Below are 25,716 nucleotides of genomic sequence, written 5' to 3'. Positions count from 1 at the left end.
GTGACTACAGCTCAACGCAAGACCTGAAGTAAGGATGTGAAGTCAGTAATGTACAAAGGATTCACAGGATATCAGGAGTCTCCTATCAAAGGGAAGAAGTAGCACCTCTTGCGAGAAAAAAAATTGCCAACAGCAATACAACTGACATGGAAAGGATAAATTCTATCCCCTAAGCCCTAAAGCTTTCAGCAAACTACCTGTACAGGAGAAACTCCTCCCACTGCACTGATGTGAAATGACTTTGGTAATTAAGGATGAGAGCTACTGGAAACTTTGGCATAAGGGTCATAGGAGGGTAAATAAATGAAGATCTCAGCTACTGGGGAAAAAAAGTACAGTTGTAGAATATTATATATGTACGAGATATAGTCTAGTGAATATATATACAATGGAGACACAGTTCCATCTTAAGACCAGCCCTCTTTAACATATCTTTGTGCCACTTTTTCTATACATTTTGTGTGTGTGTCTGTTATATAAAGTATTCGATTTTTCTTAGTAGAACTTTGCACTGACATTTCTCAAAAGCAGCAAATATTTTATGGGAGATTACCTCATAATTCTAAGTTATCTGGTCCTTGTTCTACACTGAATCTTTAGACACTGAAGGTGTAATTGACCCCAAGCCTTTCTGGATTTTCTTTCACCTTAGTGATACAATTAAAGAGCCTATGCTTAACAAGGATATAGAATATATGAAAACAACAGCAGATATGAATTAAAAGACAAAGTGAAATTTTAGAAAACACAGGCTATCCTTAATCAAAATGGCTGAAGTCCTAAATTGTTAATCTGCTAATTAGGATGCCAAACAGATATGCTATCTGTAATTGTAATGATGTGAACAAAATGGGTTCACAATTAAATGAGCAGTGGAAGAAAGCTGCAAACAGCTGGATGTAAATTTTCCAGTGGAACACTGCCATTACATTTAGATGTATGTACTTTGCTGAAGAGTTATGATTTCACTGAAATGCCATTGCAAATGTGAGAGTTTTCATTTTAAAAAACCCTTTTAACTTCATGTTACACTGTAACAGAATATTGACCTTTAAATTAACTATCCTAATTTTATCAATATAAAATCTTGAAGCTAGAAAATTCAACCCTTTGTTGAAATTTCACTGAATGGATTGTTCCAAGTTTGTGTCTGCCCACACCCCTGTATGGGTGCCTTTTCTCTGGTTGTATTTCCACCTCAAATGAAAACAGATTTTGAAAGAAGATATTAAAACTACCACAAAAGTGAAATTCTGTTATGGTGTTTTTTTTAACCAGGAGCCTTACAAAAGCCCCAGCAAGTAGGGAAATGATGTGTAGTTCTAGGATATTCTACACTAGTTGATTATTTATAGGAATAAATTTTAAAAATCCAGTGCAGTATTGTTGAAACAGACAAACTCAAAAGCTCCAGCCCATAATGTTGAAGTTAAAACATGTCCTCTGCAGCATCTTCCAAAGATACTATTTCTCCAACAGATAAAAAGATGGCTGAGAATTATAGTACAGTGCTATGGCCTAATTGATCTGGGTTATCAGTTTACATCTTTCCCTAAGAATATTGGCAGCAACTTTGTGAACACTGCCAATCAGATTTGCAACTTCCATCCATCCAGATTAGTCTCTCACACAAAATGTTCTTCATTAGGACATTAAATACCTGACCTTTTAATATTAAGGTTTTCATTTTCAGATTGTTGACACTAAGTAAGTAATCCGTGACTCTTTCTCTTAATTTCTCATTGTCTTTGAAAGCCAGAAGAGACAGCTTGGACCCTCTGACAGAAACTACATAGCTCCATCTGGTAAGAGTGATCTACCAGATACTTTCAAGTCTGCAACTGTTGGAAAAGGATCATAAACCTAACTCTTGAAGAAAATTGCTTGTCCAAGTATCACTTGATATGTAACTCTATGAAAAAATGTTTGAGAAAGTGGAAAAGAATATTTCCATCAGGACCTTTCTTCTGCAAAATTCAGGACTCCACAAGGTCAGATTTCCAACTAGGATACAGTTGGAAAACATCCTGTGAGCTAAGGCAAAGACCAAAGATTTTTGTTCAGTTTGACATAGTTAATCTACAGGTAATGCATCTGCTACAGAAATGAAACCAGAAAACATAAATAAAAGCGTGCCTTTTGGTGCCTAATCATTCTTGCTGGCATTCAGTTAGCTACAAGACACATGCAGACTTCAGAGTTGGAGAAATTGAATTGACCCTTATTGGTACACTCGTAAAAACTTAACTATCTCAGGTAACTAAAATAAACATTATTCCACTTTTTTTGCCCTGCACAGTTCCAAAACAAAAGCATAATGAGATACAGCTAGGAATGTTAAGTGCAATTACAAAGAAACAAGCCTATCAATGAGAACATGTGCTCGTACAAAACACAGAAACTATAAATCAATACTCTGCTAAAAAATGCTGTGCCAAATTAATTCAAAATTGATGTGAATATACTTGTTTTTTTCCAAGAGAAGCTGAACTTACAGAGCAAATTTCCTGCAAATATAGTTCTTCACCACTTACCTCCATCCCTCCTCAGTGGGATGTCCCAAGCTCACCCCTGTGACATCCTCTATTATACCTCCAGCAAAACAACAGCACGTGTTGCAATTATTCCAGCTTTGCTCATGCTGTTTGAACAGAAGAAGAAGCTGCCAAGCAAAACTTAAATGATTAATTGTCATGATAGATGTATTCTCCTGGCCTTTTATTCAGTGGGGCACTAATTTCATTCTCTGTCCTCTACACAGAAGTTAGTTTCCATGAAACTAGAAGGAACCTAATTACTCTGGGATCTTGATGAACTCGATGAACCATTTCAAAGCTGAGGCTTCCCCCAGCTTTGACAGGCAGAAGCATTTGACAAAGAGAGCATGTTCACATAAGCCTCATTTGCTTGGGAAATGAAGCTGAAAAATCTCAAAGCCCAGCAAATGACCTACACAGCTCCAGCAAAACACAAAAACTGAGCTATTCAGCTACATTTGCAAGTGAATACATAAAATTTAATACAAATGAAAAACAACCAAAAACCCCCTTTTTTTTTTTTCAAGTAAAGGTATCACATATGAACTTTTCAAGAAACAACTGGATGGGAATTATGGTACTCTCTTACAGAACAGTTCTGTGGACTTCTAACTAGAGAAATGTAGTACACAATGATAATTGGAAACATAGTATGAACAAACAGCCTGTCAGAAAGTCATGTCTATTTTTGGATGGAAGAAAGGTTCTTCATCAAAAAAACATCAAAGATAATACTGTGGAACAAAACCAAATTTAATTTTCATTATTCATACTTAAAATATTAAAAGGGGATGGGAAGATATGACCCAGCTCTCCTGCTCCCAGCTATTTATAGAAAGAACACGATCCTGGATGCTAACAGAGCCTACTGCTCTGGTTCATGCCAGCACAAAATGACCTTGCTCTCACGACCCAATCCAGTAGTACAATGAGAGCCTGCAAATGGTTTGAACGGAGACTTAGCTGTATCCAGCTGCAAAACCATAGCATACACAGAGGCAAAGCTAAAATTGATGCAGTGTTGGTTACTAAAACATTTTAATCTCAAATTGCTTTCAATGGCACAATTTTTTTCTATCACAGTGTTCATGAAGCTGACTGCTCACCAATTAGCACTGAGAAGGCAAGGGTGGGAGAGATTCAGCTCCCTGTGGCTCAGGTAGGTTGTGGAAGTGGTGCATTCATAGGTGGTGGTGACAGCACAGGGAGTAAATTGCCCTGCCAAGGAAGGGGAAATGATAGCAGAATTGCAAAGTGGTTTACAGTGTTAGTTAGTTACAACATGTATGCCAGTCCTGTTTTATTGACTAGCCTTGGCCAAATCTACCCGCAGTTGCTGTACTTTGCTAACCTTGAAGAAGTCATTGCCGTTGCCATGAAACAGCTTCCTTTGCTCTCACTCTTCATTCTCCCTCTAATTGCCTGTACTGCACTCTCTGATCCTCTGCTTTGTTTCCCTGCCCTCCCACCTGTAACCTGGGTAGCTCGAAGCCACCACTGCTGGATTGCACAGAGTACTTTTATATTGCTGCTCTGCATGAAAAGGAGGAGAAAGTGGTCTCTGCAGAGAAGGATGACAGTATCCATTAACAAAAGAAAGTGCTTAACAAAAACTCCCCTTAGCAACCGCGTAAGGCTGTAGCTGCAGCCAGACCTCTTAGAGTCTCTTTGGAATGAACTGGTATCCTTTACCATTCCTACTGGGAGGCTTGTGCAGAATATGTAATCTGCTTTTAATTTCTTTTTAATTGCAGTGACTTGTTTGGTGTATGCTCCCGCACAGCTGAGAGCTCAAGCCTGCAGAGTACTCAGTACTTTCCTTTCTCTTTGGACTTGGCCCCTAAGAGCAGTGTGTAAAAATTCTTTTAAAAGCAATCCATCTAATTTCTTGCTTCTTTTTACCAACATAAGCCTTAGCTTGCCTTTTAGTTATTTCAGATATTCCAAAGTATACAGCAACATATGATCTACTCTGATTTCTGGACTTAGAGCAGAGCTGTTCTTAAGGCTGCTTCTGAACATATGTTCTGTTCTTACTTTTAAAATAACTACTAGAATATGTCATTCGTTCTGATGGCACCACAGATATTCTATTGATGCATTAATGACACTACTGAATCTAAAGAAACATTTTTACTAAAAATGTACTCAGCCTGCAGAATTGTTAATATCACTGTTAAATGCAGGAACCGATTTAAATATGGGTTGTTTTTTTTTTTTTTTTTTTAATTAACGTTTTTATTGCCTTATTAAAGAGTTCCTTCCATGAACAAAAGCACATTATATTTAAACTGGAAGTACTGTCCTGGTTCTTTTAAAGATTACTCCATTATACAATTACAGCAAATTTAAGAATTCTGTAGAAGAGCTCTAGAATCACAAAGTTAAAGTATTGTATGTATAAAGTACTCAGACTTTATCTACATCTTTTAAGGCAATTAATGAAAAACTATTGAAATAGTTCATTAAAACCATTTTATATTTGCTAACTTAAACATGCGGTTTTTAAAATTGCCCAGCTTCCAGTCTGTCTCTGATTTAGCAGAAGTTTCCTCAAGGATTCCCAAAGTGCAGATCCTCATCAATGGGGAACTTTACAGAGGCCAAAAAAATCAGTAAATAAAGAATCTGAGGTTAGTTTGCAACCGAAGAACATAACACTGGCTGTTAAATAGCCAATCAACTAATCTGCTTTCTCTTCCTTCCCAAGACCCAGCTTCTTCCATTAGAAGAAATAAAGTGCTATACATTCTAGTCTGACCTCCTTAGTTCCCTTTGAGCCTGAAATGTCTTCTGATCCTACTGATTCCCCATGATAATAAAGAATTTAAACACTGCAAATGTGTGTATTTAATGGAGGAGGTTGACTGTGGAGAAATAGCTCCAGCTGTAGAATGTCAGATAAGTACACACGATTCCTCCAGGGGTCCTGGCAGTAGGGCAGGATTGGTTTGGTAGGGAAATGGATGAAGTGTGTTTGTTGTATATGGAAATATTTGACAGAGGCAGTAATGCATTAGCCATAGAGCTTTAAAACCTTTATTTCTGCTTGATGTGAGTTTGATTTTGGCATAAATGTACTTTAGCTATCTAAATGTTTTTCACAAATACATTTATCTTAATTTCTCTGCTTTTCAAAAAGCTTAAGGAAGCCATATGAAATAAAACACTGTTTAATTTCAGATGTATTAAATATCCATCTAGTACTCGCATCTCTTCTGAGAGACACAAGTACATTTTGGAAAAAATGTAAGGGCAAAATCAAAGGAAATGTGAAAAATATTTACAAATCCACTAGGAAACTTAAAAAACGAGATACTATGCTGGGGTTTTTTACTATAATATTGCTAAAAATGTGGTGCAGCAGCTATCTAGAATGGTGCTTTCTAACTTTCTGCTGCCTTTGTCCCTTTCCAGTATTAAACTTATTTTTCATTCTTTTCAGCTATGCTACCCCTGCAACTGGAACCTCTCCCCTACTGATCTCAATCTACACAATTGCTTTGCCTTAGCAGTTCTTGTTGGCTGCCAAAGTTGTTTTCAGTCCAAGAGGTGGTCCAAGTGAAAGCTTATACTCCCCATGGCCATTTTCTTTGCCAGTTCTCCCAAAGTCATTGGTCTTTGTTGCTGGTTATGATCTCTGTGCATCATTCCCTCTCCTCTACACACACTTGGCATCCTTGGTAGGTCATTCCTTGGCTTTGCATTTCATTTGAACCTGCTCCCAAGCCTCACTTTTTATATTCTTCCAGTTGCAGCCTGTGTCACTTTCCAAAAGGGAAAGGTACTTCACTGGAATTATATCACTGTACTCTAAGGCAGGATTTGGCCCTCCTTTAAATCAATTATGTTGCATACCAGAATATTTTAGGTGACGAGAAATTGTTTTACTTCAGTTATAATCTTGTTGAGAGCTGCTTCAGAGAAATTGTTTTACTTCAGTTATAATCTTGTTGGGAGCTGCTTCAGTTTGCAGAAAGTACACATATAGAATGAAGCTTTTTTGAAACACATATATTGCATTAATTTCTTAGTACTGTCTAAGTATTTCATTTTTTAATCCCAAAGTCAGCGCGTTTACTGCCATCAAAATGTTAGAAGACTGGCTTTATATAAACATACTTTTGTGTATAATCTAAAGGATGAGGTGGAGAAATTGTTTTCATCATTATTTCCTTAGATTTTTCATTAGTTAAAAAAGAAAAGCATCAGTGATGGCCATCCTAAAAATCGCTTTGGACTTTCCAGGCTTTTGTGTCTGGAAAGACTTGATTTTATTAAATAAATAAATAAAAAAGTAGAAAACACAGTAGGAAAGAATTATGTGGCAATAGTTTATATTGGAGAAAAACTGGATTATGTCTAGACTAGGGATGTGCCATGAGAAATTAAATCAGATGGGGCAATGATGATCATGGGTGTCTGTATGTCAGATAAATTGAACCTCAAACACCAGTGGCAGCTGCTTGAAGAAACATGGCATAATTTGCACTGATTTTATACTACATCTGCAGTATCCTATAGTTCCCTATCTTCATTGTATTGATCCCATAATACTATTGCAAGGAAAGGAAATTAAATTTCTGCATTTTACAGAGAAATAACAGTGCCATAGAAGCTGTAACCACATTGCTCAACAAAATAGGACCAGTGGCCACACTCTGGCTCTAGGGTGAGTTTGCACAGCCTGGGTCTCTTCACATTGCGTGTGGCTCTGGGCTCTGCTTAGGGTTCCTGAAGTGATTCTGTGGTCTGAAGGTATTATTATTGTACACCTGATTTTTTGCTACTCAAAATGTCTCAAGTAATGTAAGAGCTATGTGCAGCCCATCAGAGTGCATGGTCATGGCATTCACAGATTTGTAAATGGATGTTGCATGCCATTTGTTGTGTTTTGATGGTAGAACGAGGTAGTAAAAGGTGAAAAGTCTGCTGGTAATGTGTTGGAGAATTGTGTAGGGTATGGGGTCCCACCCACTGGCAAGAATTTTTGTGTGCCAAATGGCTAACAAGCTTTTTATGAGGCTAAGGAGAAGTCTTCCCTGAAGCAGGGAATCTCTATCCCTTAAAATAAACTTACTGGGTGATCTGGATATGTTATGATTGCTTTGCCCAGCCATGAAAATCCAGCTGAGCAGATTTTTCTCACATTAGTTAAGTGCAAGGCACATCTCTAGGATGTAAAATTACACATTACAAGTTGCATTTTGGGGCATGGATAACACAATGACACTGATACCAGGCAATTTCTGACCTGGAAGACAATACTATTGTAAAAATAGTTGACTTTGTTCATTCTTTTTATGGAAAAGTTGTTTTCATAACCCATTGAGGAATTTGTTTTCAAACAGATCTCATCTTCAGCAGTGTTTCTGTGGTGACTGAGTTCCCTTGGGCTTGTATTTATTTATGAAAAGTGCACTGGTATGTCTATTACATGAGTCTGACCTAAAATACAGTTTGAAACAGAAACAAGTACTTACTCATTTAGCTGCTAAAGTAAGTTGATAAGATTCATAATTCATGAGCTATAAATTAATACAGAAACTGAATTAATGAACTTAGACAAATTGAGAGGCTTACATTAAATTAATTAATATAGAAACTGTAAGAGGGAATACCATGTGGGGCCCGACCTTGCGTGGAAGTGCTATGCCACTTAACTATATGTTAACATTGCTATCAGAAACAGAGAAACAGAAATACAGCATATTCCATCTAGCAGACCAGTGCCATCCTTTAATCAGTCCAAATGACTGGGACTACTGGACATTTTCCTTGGCAGAGCACATTTCTCTTAGTGAAGGCCAATCTGGGAAAGTCAACATGCAAGTGGAGGTTTTTGCTACCATGATGGCCTAACAAACAGAGGTTAGAGCTTACATTCTGACATCATGATGGGCTATAGAACACGAAATATTCTTGCTTGATGAAAAAATTACTATGTAGCTAGGGTACCTGTTGATTACTGAAGCATAAGTGATGGGGGCTTTTTGTATTCTCATACACAGTTATAAAACATGCCCTTTAGGATTATTTCTTCCCATTAGTGACAGCTTTATAAAACTACCCTGCTTCATTTTATCAACATACTAAAACTACAGCTCATTTCTGAATTCATGGCTGTTGCACCAAAGGAGAATTAAGAAACTAATTGCCTTTCTCAAGAGCGACACAACAGAGGACAACTGGTAACAACAAAATCCTGACATACCCTCTTGCCACTAATAATGACCTTTTACTTGGAATAAGAGGAACATGCAGGAAAATACAGCGACATAATTAAGACAACTGTGATCTAATGCACTGAGCACAAGATTGAAGTCATAAGACTTGGTATTCTCACTTCTGACACTAACTTGTGGTATGACAATGAGCAAGTCATTTGATGTCTCAGTTACTTTGAGCTGTTAATTGGCTAACTTTGGAGGCAGCTTAGAGATCAAGGCATCAGTAGTTATCTACAGATAAAATGCCCTGTTTATACAGAAAATGTTTCCATGTTTCCAATGTTTCTGTTTATACAGAAAATGTTAAGGAGAGATTTACAGTTTCAACAGTTGAAAGTCCTTCACTGAACTATACCTTGTCTGCAGGTATTTATAATGGGGAATTTTCATGGAATTATGTGCCCACATGATATGATTAAGGCCAAAGGAGTAGAGATAGTCCAGCTTTATGCAAAATAAGATACATGCTGTGCAAGTTCCACTCACAGGTTTTGCCACAAAATATACCGGTCCTCTAAAAGTCTCCACTTGGTTCAAGCCAGTGTATTACAACTGTATCAGACCAGTAAGATCAGCAAAAGGAATATAATTTATCTTCTGAGTTAATGATCAGACATTTATTTTTAAAGATAATATACTACTCTGTGTCCTAAATGAGCCAGCTATACATGACTGAACAGAAAGTATTCAATTACATCCTGATACTCAGTAGGCATAGTGACTGATGTTCAGCAGGCAGTCCTGAGTGACTCCAAAGATAAATGCATTATTGTATTAAAAAAACCCATACTGAGCCATAACATCAATGATAAATGCCAACCCTCTAAAGCTTGCTGTTTCTGGAAAGGAAATAAGCAAACATTTGCCATCCCTGCCTGTGAAGGGCCATGTAGCACTTCTAGTAGTAACTACAACAGGGTGAGACTTTTAGCACTCACTTATTTTGGTTGCCCAACTTTCCTTCTAATATCTTGGTTTCAATTTCCTATGGAGTTGCTGACTTTAAAACATTTGCCCAATATTTTCCATCTTTAGTCTCATCTTTAAAAGTAACGTTTTGTAAAGTTTAGATGATTTTTTGCTGTTTGTGAGAGCTTGCTTAGGGGAAAAGATTGCTTCAACAACACTGACCGATTACCACTTACCTTTCCCCTGTCTGTTGGCTCCGCCGCTTCCCTGGCTCAGTACAGGGACTTGTAACAAGTCAAAGCCTCAATCCAACATCCTTCTGTGGTTTCCTGTGGGAGCCACTGTAAACTGTCATTGCTATGGATGCAACAGAATCTGGAAGTTTGCTCTGAAAATGTCAATGCATTTCATTAAATATGCCCACATTCTTCTGAAGTAACCAAAGACATCAAAACACATGAGGAATGGATCTTTACTTTCCTGCTGCATGCTCCTTTTCATTGGAGCTTGCTTCTGATTCAGAGCACAGCCTGAACAGAGCTCTTAAATCAGAAACACTCTTATTTTGTTAGGGAAAGTCTTCTCTGTGAAACCAAAATCCTTTATTTCAGAAACTGTAAGATGCACACAATAATAATAGATGAGGAGCTGTAGGGAGAGAAAGAATAGTTTTCTCAAAAAAGAACCAGGCAAGCATTGGAGAGCTGTGTTTTATTGCCAGCTGTACCACATGCTGCTCATTCTATGCTAGACAAAATGACATTTTTTAGACAGATATTCGTTATTCAGTTGATAAGGGAAAGAAAAGATAAAGCTCATGATTTGTTCGAAAACTGTTTGTCAGAACAATTTTTCATGGGTTACCTTTTGCAATTTTCTAAGTTTCAAAACCAATTTTTAAAACATTATTGGAAAAGATTGTGGGGTTTTTGATACTTTGAATGGGAAAGAGACAAGAAGAAGAAAAAAAAAAAAAAGCCATGTTTCACTTTCATATGTGCATAAATTAAAATCATAAAGCAAAAAAATTCAAAGGATCTGATTTTCAAGCTTTCAAACGCATTATCCCATCTGGCTTACATTTTGCCCAAAGAAATAGATTCTGGTAAATTCTGGACAGGGAGAAAACAGCACTTAGGGACCATGTTCTGCAGAATCTAACCAGGCTGTGACCTGTGGAGCTGTGCTGCTCCCCTGATCCCTGGTGACAGTACAAAAGAGTGCGTAGGAAGCAAGAGGAGGCGTATGGTTTATGAATCCATGCCAGTGTCATTCCACTGGCAAAATCCCCTCTCAGGAAAGCAGAGCTGATGCAGAAGCTCCCGCACACTGAAGGCTGCAGCTGTGTGCATGGAGTACTTATGCTAATTCTATCCAACCTGGGGAAGGATCGGGGGTGGTTTTATCACCAGCACAGTATCACCTCTGCTAAGCACTCCCATTTTTGCTTGGGGCAGTGAATGGAATTAAGCTCCAAGAACAGAATCTATTAATATGAATGGAGAGAAATAATCAGTATATTTGCTACCACACAACTTGGAGATGTCAGAGGTTTTTTTTCCACTGCATTTGAAGGTCCTGCTGCCATAGTAGGCATAGAAATTCAGAACAGTGAACTGCTGTTCACAGAAGGGACTGGCTCTGAAAAGTTACAGAACAGTTGTTCATAAAAGGACACAGAGGCAATTACAGAAGCTGCAGGGAAATGAAATGATTTTTCTTTTATCACAACGCTTGCAGCTTCTGTTTTGACACCAGTGGCACAAGAATAAATGCTGAGAAAATAAATTTAATCTAATTCAAAGAAATGTGATTTTTAAAAGACAGATCAATTCATATGCTCTATACCTGGTGACAGTGTTCTCAAAATTAAGGACTGCTTCATGTAAAAGTAGTCATGGATTAGATCTACCTCCTGAATTCTATCCTAGGATCAATATGTTTTTATTTTAAAAATAAAAAAGGGTTCTATTTACCTTATACTCAGTTCTTTTTGGAGGTAATTAATGTGGGTAACAAGACACTAAGTCTTTCTTTACTGCTTCCTTTTGAAACATCTGTTACATAGCTTCATATTGTTCACTTCAGTGCCTGGCAAGCTGAGAGAAATTGCTATTATGGGACCCTTTTACAGCTTGGGAAGACAAAATTAACAAATTTGTAACTTCCAAGTACTTACACAGGGAGTCCATTTGCAAAAAAATTACATAGTGCTACATTTGACTGCAGCTATTCCTAATACCTTGTATTCTTTGGAAGTGGATCCTAGGCCAAAAGATCTTATTCATGCAATGCTCAATAAAATTTGGAATCTTTAACAGAAGCAGGATGGGATCATTACTATGAAACAGTGGAAAAATATGTATAGAGCTTTGATTCCGGATATATTTCATTTTGCACCACCGAAGGTAAATCTGTTTTGCAAAAGCAGGAGTATGTCTTTATATGTCTGCCAACACCCACCTTAGTTTACTGCTACTAACAGAAAGGCTACTGCAGATGCTGTGGTTTGTTATATAAGAACAAAAACCTTCTGTGTCTCTGGGGTAAGGAACTATAGTAACAATTATCATCTTCCAATCCTTGTTCCTGTGAATTGATGCAGTGACACATATTTGCATTTCTCTGATAGCAAATGATAGGGCATGCTAATAACTAATAGTTGAACAATTATTTAAATTCAGGTTAACCATAATTACATTTTCTGTTAAATTCAGAGAGTGATTTCTCCTCCTTCAATGGAAAGAAAGAACCACACAATGAGACTACGTGCAGACATGGGTCTCTGAAGCTTTTCTGTCACCAGTTCCTGGGGAGGGACACGTCAGGAACTGTGGCTTTTGCATTCTTGCTTCTTTCCCTAGTCGTAGGAAGCTGAAGGATCAGAAGGGATCAGGACAGGAACTATCCTAAAGCAACAGTATTTAGTTTTGCTGATCCTCTTTGTCCTGATATCCCACTGGATGTATCCACCTGAACCAACCAATAAAAATAATCTGAGGCCCAACCTCTGCTGTAAAAGCCAGATGCAGGGTATTTGACAAAGCTACAGGAGAGGGCAAGCCACTATCTTGTTTTTGTGGGAACAGATACAACCCAGGCAGCACCACATCCCCAGGGGCAAGAGACATATCTAGGAGTGCTATCTCCTAAATGGTACAACGAAGCCAACAGACCCAGAGGGGCTCTTTTGCTGGGCACAGGTGAGGGGAACTTGCTCTGCAGACTGCCTTGCTTATTTCTGTTCAGCAGATAAGAAACAAAAGCACTGAAGTAAAAAACAAATTCCCTCTGCATCACCCCAATACACTGAATGATTCCCTCACAACTCCTGGAATGTCAACCCTGTTTCTTCTTTACCCTCTGATTAGTTCACTTCTGATGTGAAGTTACTGAAACACACACGTGGTTTCTCTTTTATTTAAGTGATGGTTTGATTTGGGAAACCTTGGGATGGTGCAATCAGAAATGTAGCCATTGCTCATACTGCTGACTAATTTAATTTATCTTAAATGTGTAATATGGGGAATTACTTATGGTTTTGTTCTAATGATCAGTTTTAGCCTAGTTAGTGACCATGAAAATTCCAAAGCAAAGCACTTAATTATATTAGAATTAAGACTGTAAACATTTTCCTAATGGAAAGCCTCTAATAAAATACTAATGCACTCAGAGGCTACAGCCACAAGAAAACATACAGTAAAATTACCTCCATAATGAGTTTTTGATTGCTAACTCTGCTATGCAAGGTGTTTGTAATATGACATTGGAAATGTATCCCAACATCATAAATAAGCTATGCAGTAGTTAAACTGATGCTTTAAAGCTTCATTTCACCAGATATAGAAGTATCATTGTATTTTCAAGAATATTTTTCTCCAGTTGCCAGATAGAAGTGGTACCCTGTCCCTATCTCCGAGGCCACTGAAAACTGCTTTTGGGACAGGAATAAATTCTTCTCTCAACCTAGTTGCCTGCCATGTGAAATAATTTTCCTGCTGATAGCCCCTGAGTGCCCACTCCCAGCCCTCTTCCCCATGACTTTTCTGTTTTCCACTCTGCATTTTCTGTAGCATTTTTCTGCACAGCAAGTAACTCAGAAAAGAGCTGCTGCACCCTGGAAAACGTGGCCCAGAGATGCCAATTAGATAGGTAAATGGTGCTCCCAGACCATGACAATTGTTTTTTGCAAATAAAAGGACAATCTCCAAAAAGGGAACATTATCTTTAGTCTTCCAGGAGACATTTGGCCTTCCTAACCTAAGCACAAATCTACTGTAAAGAGCTTGCATTTATGGTGACCCTGGAAACACCTCAAGTCCACTGTTTTGGTTAAAAATGTTATGCTTTGCTATGTTACACAGCACTTCTTGTAATTAAATTACAGCAAATAACTAAAAAATCATTACAGTTCCCCTGGGATAATATAGCTATTCGTACCCAAATCTGATCCTTCTTTCATTTACTTTTTTATAAAAAGCTTTCTTTTTACATCACTTGTTGCAAGCATTGTCCCAGATTTAATAAAATTTAAGCTAATAGAGAGAACATTTTGTTCAGCATGATCCCCCTAGGCTACCTATCATTCCAAGGTACTGGGCTGATTGTAATCAAAGTATTTATTTAAGATAAAAACTTTTGACTGAATTAGAAATTGACATACCACTTGACCAGATAGCATCATTCTATGTATTGATAGACAGGTCTCTTTTGAATGCTCTTGCACCTGTATGTTCTTCAGAGGGACTGAGTGAGTCTTCCCCAGCCATGCAGGAATAAGACCTGGAAATAAATTCCCGGTTTTTGTGGGGCTCAGGATTATCAGGGCAGACACTAATTGTCTTGTCACCTCCCAGCTCTTGGTTAAACAATTTATCTTAGTTACCAACTGTATGCAAAGAGTGCCAGAAATGTACCAGGTCAGTATTACATTTTAGCAATTATGAATTGTTTCCAAATGTAATACAGCTCACTGAGTCTAAAACACAAAACATGAAAACAGAGAATGTGTTCCTCCAGAGCCACATCTTGTCATTTATGCACAAGATATTTTCACTCTGAAGTTAATTCCCCTCTTTACTTGCAGCTTCTTCCTGTTTCAGATTATCCTATAATTTCTAATGTAAGTTGTATACTTAAAATATAGGGAAAGCTAATCTATTAAAGAATTTGTGCAGATAACCCCCTGAACAGATGCTGGCTTCTGTAAACTGTTGGTTTAAACACTGAAAGCATTTGTAAGAAAGATTTTTAGTTTTGTATTTATGTACATCTACATTACGTGCCTGACCTGCCCTCTTCTGGGGCATAAACAGACCCAGTGCTATTGAAGGTGTTTATCCATAGGGATTCATTAGCAGGTGGCTCTGCTACAGCATCTGCCACAGGCTCTTTACTGGTTTGTGTTTTTTGGTACCTTGAGGTAGCATTTCATGGATGGTAACATTAATGAAAGCTGCCCCCAGCTGAAAATAGCTCTAGTAAATGCTTGATGGAGAACAAGAAATAAATAAGTCTTAAAATAACTTTCCACTATCGTTTTGGGGGGATGCATGTCTTAAAAATCTGTTTCAGTTTTCAATATATCAAAGTATCCTGCAAATCATAGCTGTTTCCAGAGACTTGTATCACACTAATCTCTACATACATGGAGGGTTTTTTTCAGTCACCTTTAGGTACTAATGGTTGCAATAGGTGCTTTGGAAATCTATTTACTCTAACATGGAGACTCTTGGCTGTTTGTTGCTTTTTTTTTTTTTTTTTAATGTGCAGAAGACAAAAAGCTACAGACATTGTGTAGGTAATTTTTACATGAACAAAATGCATTTGTTGTTCTGTTTTTTTGAAAAATCAACAGGTTAGACCATTAATAATTTCTAAATCTCATTATCATGATGAGAAATAAAGCAAAGCAAAATTTTTTAATTGCTGGAAATCTACTAATGGAAAGCTTTTACTGCTACATACTTAATTTTGAAGCTACTGACACGAAATTATGCAAGTACAATATATGACTGGATTAAAATTTCATTTTAGTTACTGCCAATCCCTAAAAACTCAAACTATTTCCTTCAATTACACTCTGCATGTTCAAACATCAGTTTGCCACCAGCACAGCATTTGTATCAAGCTCGTGTGCATATTCGAAAAAAAAAAAAAACTTCTAAAAAAACCCCTCTAAACTCATGTAAGAAATTGGTATCATGTTTGCAGACATTGTATTTCTAAAACTGATTAACACTGCATTGAAGATATTAGTAATAAATTGATAATTACTTCTTGGCAAAGTAACTATATCAATATTGGTATTATTTATCATTATGAAATACCTCTCACTTAATTTTACTCACACACAAAACCCATAACACTTAGGCTTTAACATTTCTAAACCAACTTCTCTGCCCAAAAACTGAATGAATACCACATGAATAATTCAAGGTAGAGAAGAGGAGGGCATTAGAGCAATGCAAACACAAGTACAAGCATGATGTGAGACCTGACCTACCATCTTTGTTCAAGCTTCAAATTTTCCAGAGGGAAAGAGAGTTAATACAAATGCAGTAATTAAATGCAGTGCAGCCTCAAAGAAGTGTGTCCTTCCTCTGGACATCAGTGTACCTACTCTGATATATAAAAATAAACCTCTGCTTGCTACTGAACCCAAAACTGAGCACAAGCATGCAAAGAAAGCCACGTGCTACCTGCTTCCTGTACTGGAGAGGGAATGAATGCAGTCATGTTCAGGGACACAGCAAGGATATTTTTGGGCCACACCAGTCAAGCTGCTTCTTTTCTTTTTGGAGGTCATTTGCAATGAGAGTAATTTAAAATGCCTCTAAATTATTCAGGGTGACCAGAGCTGTACACAGCTGATAAACAACTGGGGGAGATTATATTTACCTTTGGAGGCTTTCCATAGCTATCCAGTGGAGCCACTAGCAAGACTGGATCACCAGGACCATCAAGCTGCTGCACTTGTGAAATTCCTGAAAAATTTGGAGAATAGGAATACTTTCCTCATACCAAGAGTTTAAAAAAATAATTTTAAATCATGTAAATTAAAGTGCCAGAAAGTTTTATATTTCTAACTGGAAAAAAATAGCATTTGGCAATGGTAAAGCGAAGCAACAAGTTGAAGATGCTTTTGGATGTTTTTGTTCTTTCACCCAGATAGAAAAAGCAGCATTTCATATTTATTCCATCATTATTTGGAACAAACCCAAACAAATATAATGGTTTATATAAATTTACCTTTGAGTCAGCATCTCGTGTTTCATCACTTCTAGTAACAGCATCTTTCAGAATAGTACATCATCCATATGCTTCATACACATCTTTTATCTTCTCAGTAAATCAGAAGATGGATGCTAAAATCCAGAATGCAATTTAAAAAATCCTTTGTTTTTTTAGCAGGTTTTACTGATGCTGCTGATAAAGCATATTTTGTAGTGGGAGATGGCAACCTCTCCTTTATAACTCATGCAAACAATTGAAAATAATAAAGTTATTACCCAGCAAGGAACATTTGTGCTAAACACGAATATTCTAAACTAATGGGGAAAACAAAAAAAAAAATGTGCAGATACAATAATGAAGAGTAAATTCCTTTTCACTGTAACTTGTATACAGTATGAGAGATGTATAAAAGCATCACATGGGTCCCAGTCTCACAGAAGTCCAAAATGGTGCTTTTGTTTATAAGGAAAACAGGTGGAGTTGGGCTTTATGTTTAAAAAAAACAAAATAATAAACTTTTTTTTTTGGTTGGTCACAATTTTGGCCACTGGGAAATAATCTCAAAATCATGTTCCTAATAAAACAGGTTTACTTAAAACACAATTGATCAGTAGCTGGAAGAAAATGGAGACTGGCCAGGACTCCTGTACTCTGTAACTGGTGTCTTCATGAGCTATTTGTTCAAGCTCAGCCTTGGAATTTTTCTTCAGATTAATTCCTTCAGATTAAATGAGGATAATTTTAAAGTTTGCTACGTTTCTTATGGTGCATAATCAAGCCCCTTTACTTGTATAACACTCAGACATGTTTTTTAAGGCTTGTAGCTAACACTTTACCTGTGTGGAGTGTGACTGCATTACTGCTTGTCCCAGGGATCCCTCAAATCAATACAATCATCACTCACCCTTCCATCTCACTAATATGGTGCCCCTTCACATTTATTATAAAACCATAGTTAATTGATAAATCAAAATTATGGCAATGAGAACACAAAGTCATTTACACCTGGAGCTTCATAAGAATATTGTTCTAGGTAATTCTGTATCCCTCTTTTGGGCTTTGTTACAGAATTGATGTGAGCATCACCAGCTGAGTTAGAGTGTGCTCATCATGTCCCTGCTCCCACCGACTTTCAACTCAATGGGACTATTCACATCTTCCCTGACCCTCAGAATCACAGTTTTATGCTGTAAACATACTTTAGAAACTGTATTCTTATCAAAAAGTCATCTGCTTTATAGTCACAACTAATCCCCTTCACTGCTGGCATCCAAGCACCCTGGTACAAACCTGACCATTGCTGTTAATGGTTTACAGATAGGAACTGCTTTATACTTGCCATTTTTAAACCTTTCAGAAGTCAAATAGGAATGAAGGTTTGCTTCATTTCCAGCAATTCCTGTGATGACAGTGGGAAAAATGAGAAACTAGATGAAAAGTTATACCTGTTCTTGCTGAGGATTAAAAATGTAATTTGATTTCTTCCTTCCATTAAGTTGGAGTAAAAATTAATTCTATAACTGGACACTGGAACAGGTTGCCCAGAGAGGTGGTTGAAGCCCCCTCCCAGGAAGTCTTTAAGGCCAGGCTGGATGAGGTTCTGAGTAACCTGATCTAGTGGGAGGAGTCCCTGCCCAGGGCAGGGAGGGTTGGACCCAGATAACCTTTATGGTCCCTCCCAACCCTGGCAATTCTGATTCTATAATTCAAACTCATTTGGTGAATATGAATTCTAGGAGCACTGTCAATGTGCAGCTTGTGAATGAGCTACAGGGATGTCAGTTTTAAATTGTACCATCCAGTCCTCTTTATTTGACTTTGAGCTTTTACATTAAACAAACATGTTTCCAAAGTCCATTTTATAAATTAAACAAATAAATTCATTGGAAGTATGCAGTCTAAATCAATTTATCGTGCATTTTGAAAAATAATAATTGCAGTAATTACCTGATGACCCTAAAAACTTTAAAATTTATTAAGCTATATATTTTGTACGATAAACTGGAGTATATTGGAATTATTTCTCCCAGGAGTAGATTTTAATCACTTTTGAGAGCAAAGCTGCTGCTCAGCACAAGAGGCAAGAATTTTACTCAAAGTTTAGACAGGCAAGAACGTATTTCCAAATAAAGGCTGGCTCAGAAATCAGGGAGGCAGCAGGTGTAGCACCTGGTCATTATGCCACACCTGAGCAGCAAAACATTCTGCAACCTCTAGGAGGAGGCAACTCAACCTTGAGCTGAGCAGTGAGGTGCATCGTGGAAGGCTCTGTCGATCCTTTTGCATTGAAAGCAGCCATTTCCTTCTTTACATTATGCATTTGTAAGCACATGATTTCATTTTATTTTACTTTTGGTCAAGTTTACCATGATTGTTCCCAGAGTTTGAATTCTTGCCTTCAGGACTGGCATCAGCAAGGAAAACATTCCTTTCATGGCAAAACAAGAAAATCAGACATTCTAAGATACTGGAGCTCTAGTACTGGGAACATTTGGAAGACTGCTCTAGAGATAGCACTAGCACCTACAGGGTAATAAACAACATCTTTAATTTCTGTTCACAGTGCAGGTATGAGACACCTGAACCTGCAAGGTTCTACAGCAACTTCTCCCCAACACCTTGGCCAGGGATTACAGGGCAACCAAAGGTACTGCTCTCTTTTTTGTCAGCACTAGCATTTCACAGGGTAGGTATTTCTTAGTAAGACAACTTGTTTAGTTTTTATTCACAGAAAGTCTCCAAAACTGCAGAATAGATGACAGACCTTAGAGAGGAGGATGAGTAATGCAGTGGGTTGTATTTAGTGAGTGAATTATGATATCCTTGATGAGAAACATGTTTGCTATGTTTATTCCTCAAGTGACAGCAAACTGCCTGCAGTTATTGCTACCATAACAGTTACAGAGTTGGGGGACAGGAAGGGGTAGAGCTGATAAAATTAACTAACAAGACTCCTGATGGACATGCAAACAAACTGTGAAGGCAAAGAGCTGCTTCAGAAGTACCTAGTGACTGAAAACCTGCGTTCAGTCACCCTGCTGCTCCTTGTTGCCCTGGCTCCTTGAGATCATCCTTTTTGGTCTAAACATTGATCTATACCACATAATAAAGCCATTTGTTCACAGTAATGCTTGAGTAGATCCCACACTGGGTATGATGGGTTGCCTGGCAACTTAAATTCATTTAGCAAGATTTAATTTCTTTAGATTGTTACATTTATTCCATAACATGCAGAACGAAGTAACAAATTCTTACATTTTGCTATGAAGAAAGGATTTAATTTCTGTTAAAACTTGCCTTTGGATTGAACAAAAAAGCAAAGGAAGGAGGGAGGTGCAATATAGACCAACGTTTCAACCTAGCTTTAAGTTAGAGCGAAGCAATAGAATGTCACAGTATGCTAATTATTTAATCAACCCACATCTTCTCTGCTGTTCATGTATTATTCTGACTATCAATCGAACACCATCTGCCCTCACAGAAAAATGTTCCTGCAATGTACAGAATATTTAGCTGGCAAGCAACTCTCACCATGTTCGCACCAGAAAGTCATGAACCTAGGAAAGCTTGAAGAGCTTTGGGGACGTTCAAAACAGCTCTGGCTCTCTCTTAGTCTTCCGCCAGAGGAGGATGAGGATAAATTCATGATTTCAATTTAAATTTCAAATAATGAAATAATTTCATTGATGGTTTTGAATGCAAATAGGAAGCTGAGCTTTGGAATCTGGTGTTCCTTTTAATGAAAAATTTCTGTCACTTGGAGAAGCGTGGGAAGCAGTGATGAGGGGGGAGAGGGGAGAGGGGAGAGGGGAGAGGGGAGAGGGGAGAGGGGAGAGGGGAGAGGGGAGAGGGGAGAGGGGAGAGGGGAGAGGGGAGAGGGGAGAGGGGAGAGGGGAGAGAGAGCTTTGACTTCTCTTGTTTGTTGTGCTGGACCAGCACTTGCCATACAGGGGGCTCCCAGCCACCTGCCCAGACTGTCCCTGGGCTGCCACCTGGTCCTCTCCGCTCTGGCCCTGAGCAGTGACCATTTGGGGACCTGCTACATATACCCTGGGAGAAGAAAAATCTGGCTGAATTGATGCTCATTCCTTACCTGAACAGCAGGGTCTGCATTTTATGAGGTAAAGAGAGAATTTATGTTATAAAGAGGTAATAACTGTCTCAAACAGGAGAACAACTGGCTTTGTCAATGAGATCCTCATAAAACACTCTAGAGAAAGGATTTTGAAAAGGTTGGTAAGTGTACATTATATGGGAATGTTTACCTCAGATACAATGAAGAATAAAACCGTGCTAAGCACAATGAATAACAAAGCCCATGCCAAAGGAGTGTAATCTTACTTAGTCACATTTTATCTTTTTACCTACTAAAATAGATAGACGTGAAACTTTATCCTAAATTGCTTGGAAGTGCAGCACAGTTTGCCTCTATTATTTTCCAGTCAAGCTCTGCCTCTTAAGGAATCCCAACCAGCTCCCCAAATCAATAGGTACAGTCTTTGCATGCTCCAAGAAAAAAAAAAGGGGGGGGGAGAGGCAATGGTAGCAAAAATGTCTTTGGGTGCTATTTATAAACAGATTTTGGAAAAAAGCCATCATCTCTACTTGACAGCTCAGTTATGAGGCTTTTTACCAGATGTTGAGTCACTCCCTCCTCTCCTGCTGTCTCACAGCCTGGCATGGAGCACATAAGTCCACAGGGTACCTGCAGAGCAGCCAACAGTTTGGAGCAAAGTTCCATGTACCAGTGAAGAGCTGTCAGTAAAGCATGGATGGATCCACCTACCAGAATAAAAACACTGGGCCCCAACATCTCTGGTGTCCTTATCCTGGATTCCTCAGAGCGGGACCAGGGATTTCCAGTGGGACTGGAATTTGGCCCAGTGTGCCACAATCCCCCAGAACACAACTGTCTGTTGGTTAAACAATGCCAAGCCTGTCTCAGCCAGATGCCTGTTTACTAACTACTGAGAGAGGAAAAAAAGCTCTCAGATGCTACTGCTTGGGTTTGCAGGATGTAGCACATATTCATTTTGAACTAATGAAATTATCAAAAAACAGAGATGATCCATGTAACTTGGTTTGGCTGCAATTCTTGGTAGATTGAAAAAAAATGACAGCACAGGGCTAGATGAATATAAATTCTGTATTAAAAATAAATTATCTCGTTATTTACTAGTGATTTGCTTAAGGTAGCAGTTTGATTTCTTCTGCTATATGGGATAATGGACCATAAAATTGGTTAAATTATTGTCTGTTTAGCACAGTAAAGGAAGAGCCCTGCTTTATTTGGTCAACAAAATCTGTTCTGCTAAAAATGTCTGTTCTCTCCTAGAAACAGAGAAGTCCAACAATGTTAGGTGCTGTTCACTTGGGAAACATCACTGAGACAATCTCAGCAGTATGGTGGGCAGAAGAGTTGTGCCTCAAAGAGAAGCTTTCCCTGGGACTTCACATACCTGACTCAATCCAAACCCAAACCCCAAGCTCTTCAGGTACCTCTTGATGAACCACAGAGCAAACCCAGCTCTGCCAGGGTACACAAAAACAGGACACAGGGTACAAAAAAATAGGACACTCCAGGACCTGGGAGTCCGTCCCCTGGGGCCCTACAAATGCTGGAGCACTGATGGAAGAGAGCAGCAGGATGGAGAGCTGAACCTCAGAGTGGGGCAGGGGTGGTAGAGCCTGATAGTGCCTTCAGGGCCCAGGTGACTCTCATTTCAAAACACAAACACCTCCCCCTTCCATTTCTCCCAACCCCTGGCACAGATGTGCAGATTTTCTTCCTGTGGTAACTCATGCAGCAGCAGTTTTGTTCCATTTCTGCAAAGAAGGCAGCAATGTTCACATCATTGCCACCTCCCTGAGCAATCACTTTCTGTGCCTTTGTACCATCTCCATTAAAATGTTTCTCCTAATTTTGAACCTTGATGTCCCTTGCTGTGTACCCTATCCACCATATAGAGCAGAAATTCTTGTTTTCTGTAATAGGATTTGATGCATTTGATTAGCTAGGCCCTTCACCTTTCAGTCACCTCTTTCATTTTCCAGTCTTCCCTGGACTAATGGGCCCACATGCTTGCTCTGAATGCAGTGCCCCAAATTAGATGCATACTCCAGGCCAGACAAGGTCTGATTTTTTTGAATAGACAGGATGGATTACTTCAAAAGTCCTCAAGATTATATTCCTATACAGGCAAAGAACTCCAAATTATATTTATTTTTATCAGTATCGTTGTCCTGTGGACTCCTGTTTAATCTGTGGTCCACAATACCACCTTGTTGTGGTTTTGCAGATCTTTTTAAGCAGTGTATTTTGTTACCTTGCATTGTGCATTTGATTATTCCACTCTAAGACCATGATGTTGACCTTGTCCTAGTTTAATTTATTTTTTTTCCTTTTCCCCTGGTGATATTTCTTATTTGTGGATAACATCTTGAATTCAAATGCTGTTCTTTAAAGAAAGACCTTGAAGATTCTTGTCATTTGCAACTGCAATAAGCACAGGCTTTGTCAAGCAATGGCTATTAACAGACACCTCCAGAACAGACCATAATGCAAAACTTGTGATGTAATGTCTGCTGCCACCACTGCCCTCCAGGGATGCTACACATCCAGTTTGGCATCAAACCCCTCTCTCCCTCCAGCCTTTCAGTGATTTCCTAGCTTTTCTAACAGAAATGTTGTGCAACACTGCCATAGTCTTGCAAATTAAGCTAGAGAGCATCTATGGCTTCTGCTCTGGCCACTCTTTCCTAGAAGGAAATGAGCTAGGAAATGAGAGGAAATTTGAGAGGAAATGAGAGGAAATTTTGCTTTACCACCCCCCAGAAATACCTCTTAAAGACAGACACCATCTTAGCTTTTCCCAGCCTGCTGCTATCTTGCCTGTTCACATGTTTTCAGAAATCCTGCATCACATAATTTTTTTTTAGGGATGCAGTCCACTAAGCCTGGTTAATCTTAAAACATTCTGTTTAAGGCTTAAGTTTTCCCTAATTCAGTCTGACCTTATCCCTTAGAGAGTTACAAATGCAGAACAGGCATCCAACATCCAGTTCCTCAGGGTCACCCGTAGATAGGACTTCTCCATTGGGAAGCAGGCCAGACCTTTCCTGGTCTTCCTACTACTAATCAGAAAATGCTTTTTTCTTATAGCAGGTAGCTTTTAATAATTGCAGGGGGTGAAGTGTGACCCTCAAAAGACTTTAGAAAGCCCTCATGAGAGAGGGCTTTAAGATAGAATATTTCTTGAATACTTAGCTCAACAAAGGAGCCAAGAGAGATTAAGAGAGCAAAGGAAGAGCAAGTAATCTAAAACCCAAACCCTTCTGGGCACCTTCCTCTCTCCGCAAAAGCATGCAAGAAGTGAGAAAGGTGCTCAGCATAGCCATTTCTCTGCTCCTAAGACCCCAACTAGGGACTAGAATACGGCACATAGCCTGAGCCACAAGAACGTATGAAAGAAAGAGTTTGTTTTGAAGATAGTAGAAGGGGAAGGAAAAAAACCCAAACCACCAATCAACACTCCACCCCCTCCTTTCTTGAACTTTCTTAATGACAGCGAGATGTTTCTTTCCCAGCAAAAGCTAACTGCTACTCTTGACACGCCTGATGTCAGCTGGAGGAACAGATGGCTCAGTGGTTCATTTCAAACTGTTCACTCAGCCAAACAGCACAAATTGCATTAATTGCCTCACAGTACGAGCAGAGAAGGGAGCGCTCTGCGCGTCCCACTGCGAATCACTGAGACTTCTCAGCACCGCTCGCGTTTGACGCGCCAGTCGGGAACTGATCCTCATCATGGGAGGGGAGGGGGTAGAGGGAGCACAGCACAAGAAAATGCCTGAGCTGAGTACTCTACAGGTGACAGAAGATTCCCCAAAGGCTGATTGAGCCTTCAACTTTTGCCTTGGCATTGATATGGATGCCTCAGCACAGTGCCACTTTCTGAAGTACGATTTTGTGACAGAAGAACATATGCAATGCCTCACCTACTGACCAGCACTGGGAAGCAGGAGGAACAATCCAATTACTGACAACTTTTCACTGTCCATACTGAGACCAGGAACATCTTAAATGCACTGGAGGCACTTCTATAGTCTACCCCTGACTTTGCCTCTTTCTGTGGAAGAGGTAGCTTAAGACACCACACACAGGCGTTTTGGTAGGCCACCTAAAAAAGCAGGTGTCCTAGAACCTCCTAGCCAGAGTACCTGGGATGGGAAACCAAAAGAGCAGGCTCTGCATGCCTGCCTTCACCGAGCCCCTGTGGCCAAGAACTGGAAAAAACCTGACAGATTCAAAAAGTTTGAAAGAAATGACCACAAACATCTTTTTTTTTTTTTTTTTTTTTTTTTTTTTTTTTTTTTTTTTGTTACTGTAAGCCAAGAGCCTTGTGTTTAATTTTCTAGTACATGTGTGCACAAGCATCTGAAAAGTTAATGCAGAAGGTGACTCCAGGTAAAAAGCTTCTCCTTTAGGTTTCACTGCTCCTAAACTTGCCAAATAAAGTGATTTATTAGATGCCTCACATCCTATTGAATAGTTCTGACACCTTGCTCATCAGCTGCAAATGGAAGGTGTTAGCCCTTTGCCCACTGAAGACATTACATTTCTTTTGACCAAAGGAAAAAAAAAAACAACAAACGTCAAATTACCACATAAGACCAGCAGTTTAAGGATGCAGCTTTCTGGCTCACATGATCACTGATGTTCCTCTGTTACCTGCTAAATATATTTATTTCAATGACTTTAGTGATGTGCAAAGACCAGGAAAAGCCTAACCTTAGTCTCCCAT

General features: G+C 38.8%; 1 long non-coding RNA gene across 2 annotated transcripts; it reads left to right on the top strand.

Annotated features, from left to right (window-relative positions):
- Window positions 1-3,284: 3,284 nt before the first annotated feature.
- LOC139795496 (uncharacterized) lies at window positions 3,285-21,288 on the top strand. 2 transcript variants are annotated; one of them, XR_011725519.1, is made up of 3 exons: window positions 3,285-3,696; window positions 19,476-19,559; window positions 21,082-21,288. It is a non-coding gene; the product is annotated as an uncharacterized lncRNA (long non-coding RNA). The 2 variants fall into 2 exon arrangements; XR_011725518.1 differs by lacking the exon at window positions 21,082-21,288 and adding an exon at window positions 20,619-20,697.
- Window positions 21,289-25,716: the final 4,428 nt, after the last annotated feature.

This window comes from Heliangelus exortis, chromosome 3 (assembly GCF_036169615.1).
Source record: "Heliangelus exortis chromosome 3, bHelExo1.hap1, whole genome shotgun sequence".
Lineage (NCBI taxonomy): Eukaryota > Metazoa > Chordata > Aves > Apodiformes > Trochilidae > Heliangelus > Heliangelus exortis.
This window is presented reverse-complemented; position numbering and strand designations above follow the sequence as displayed.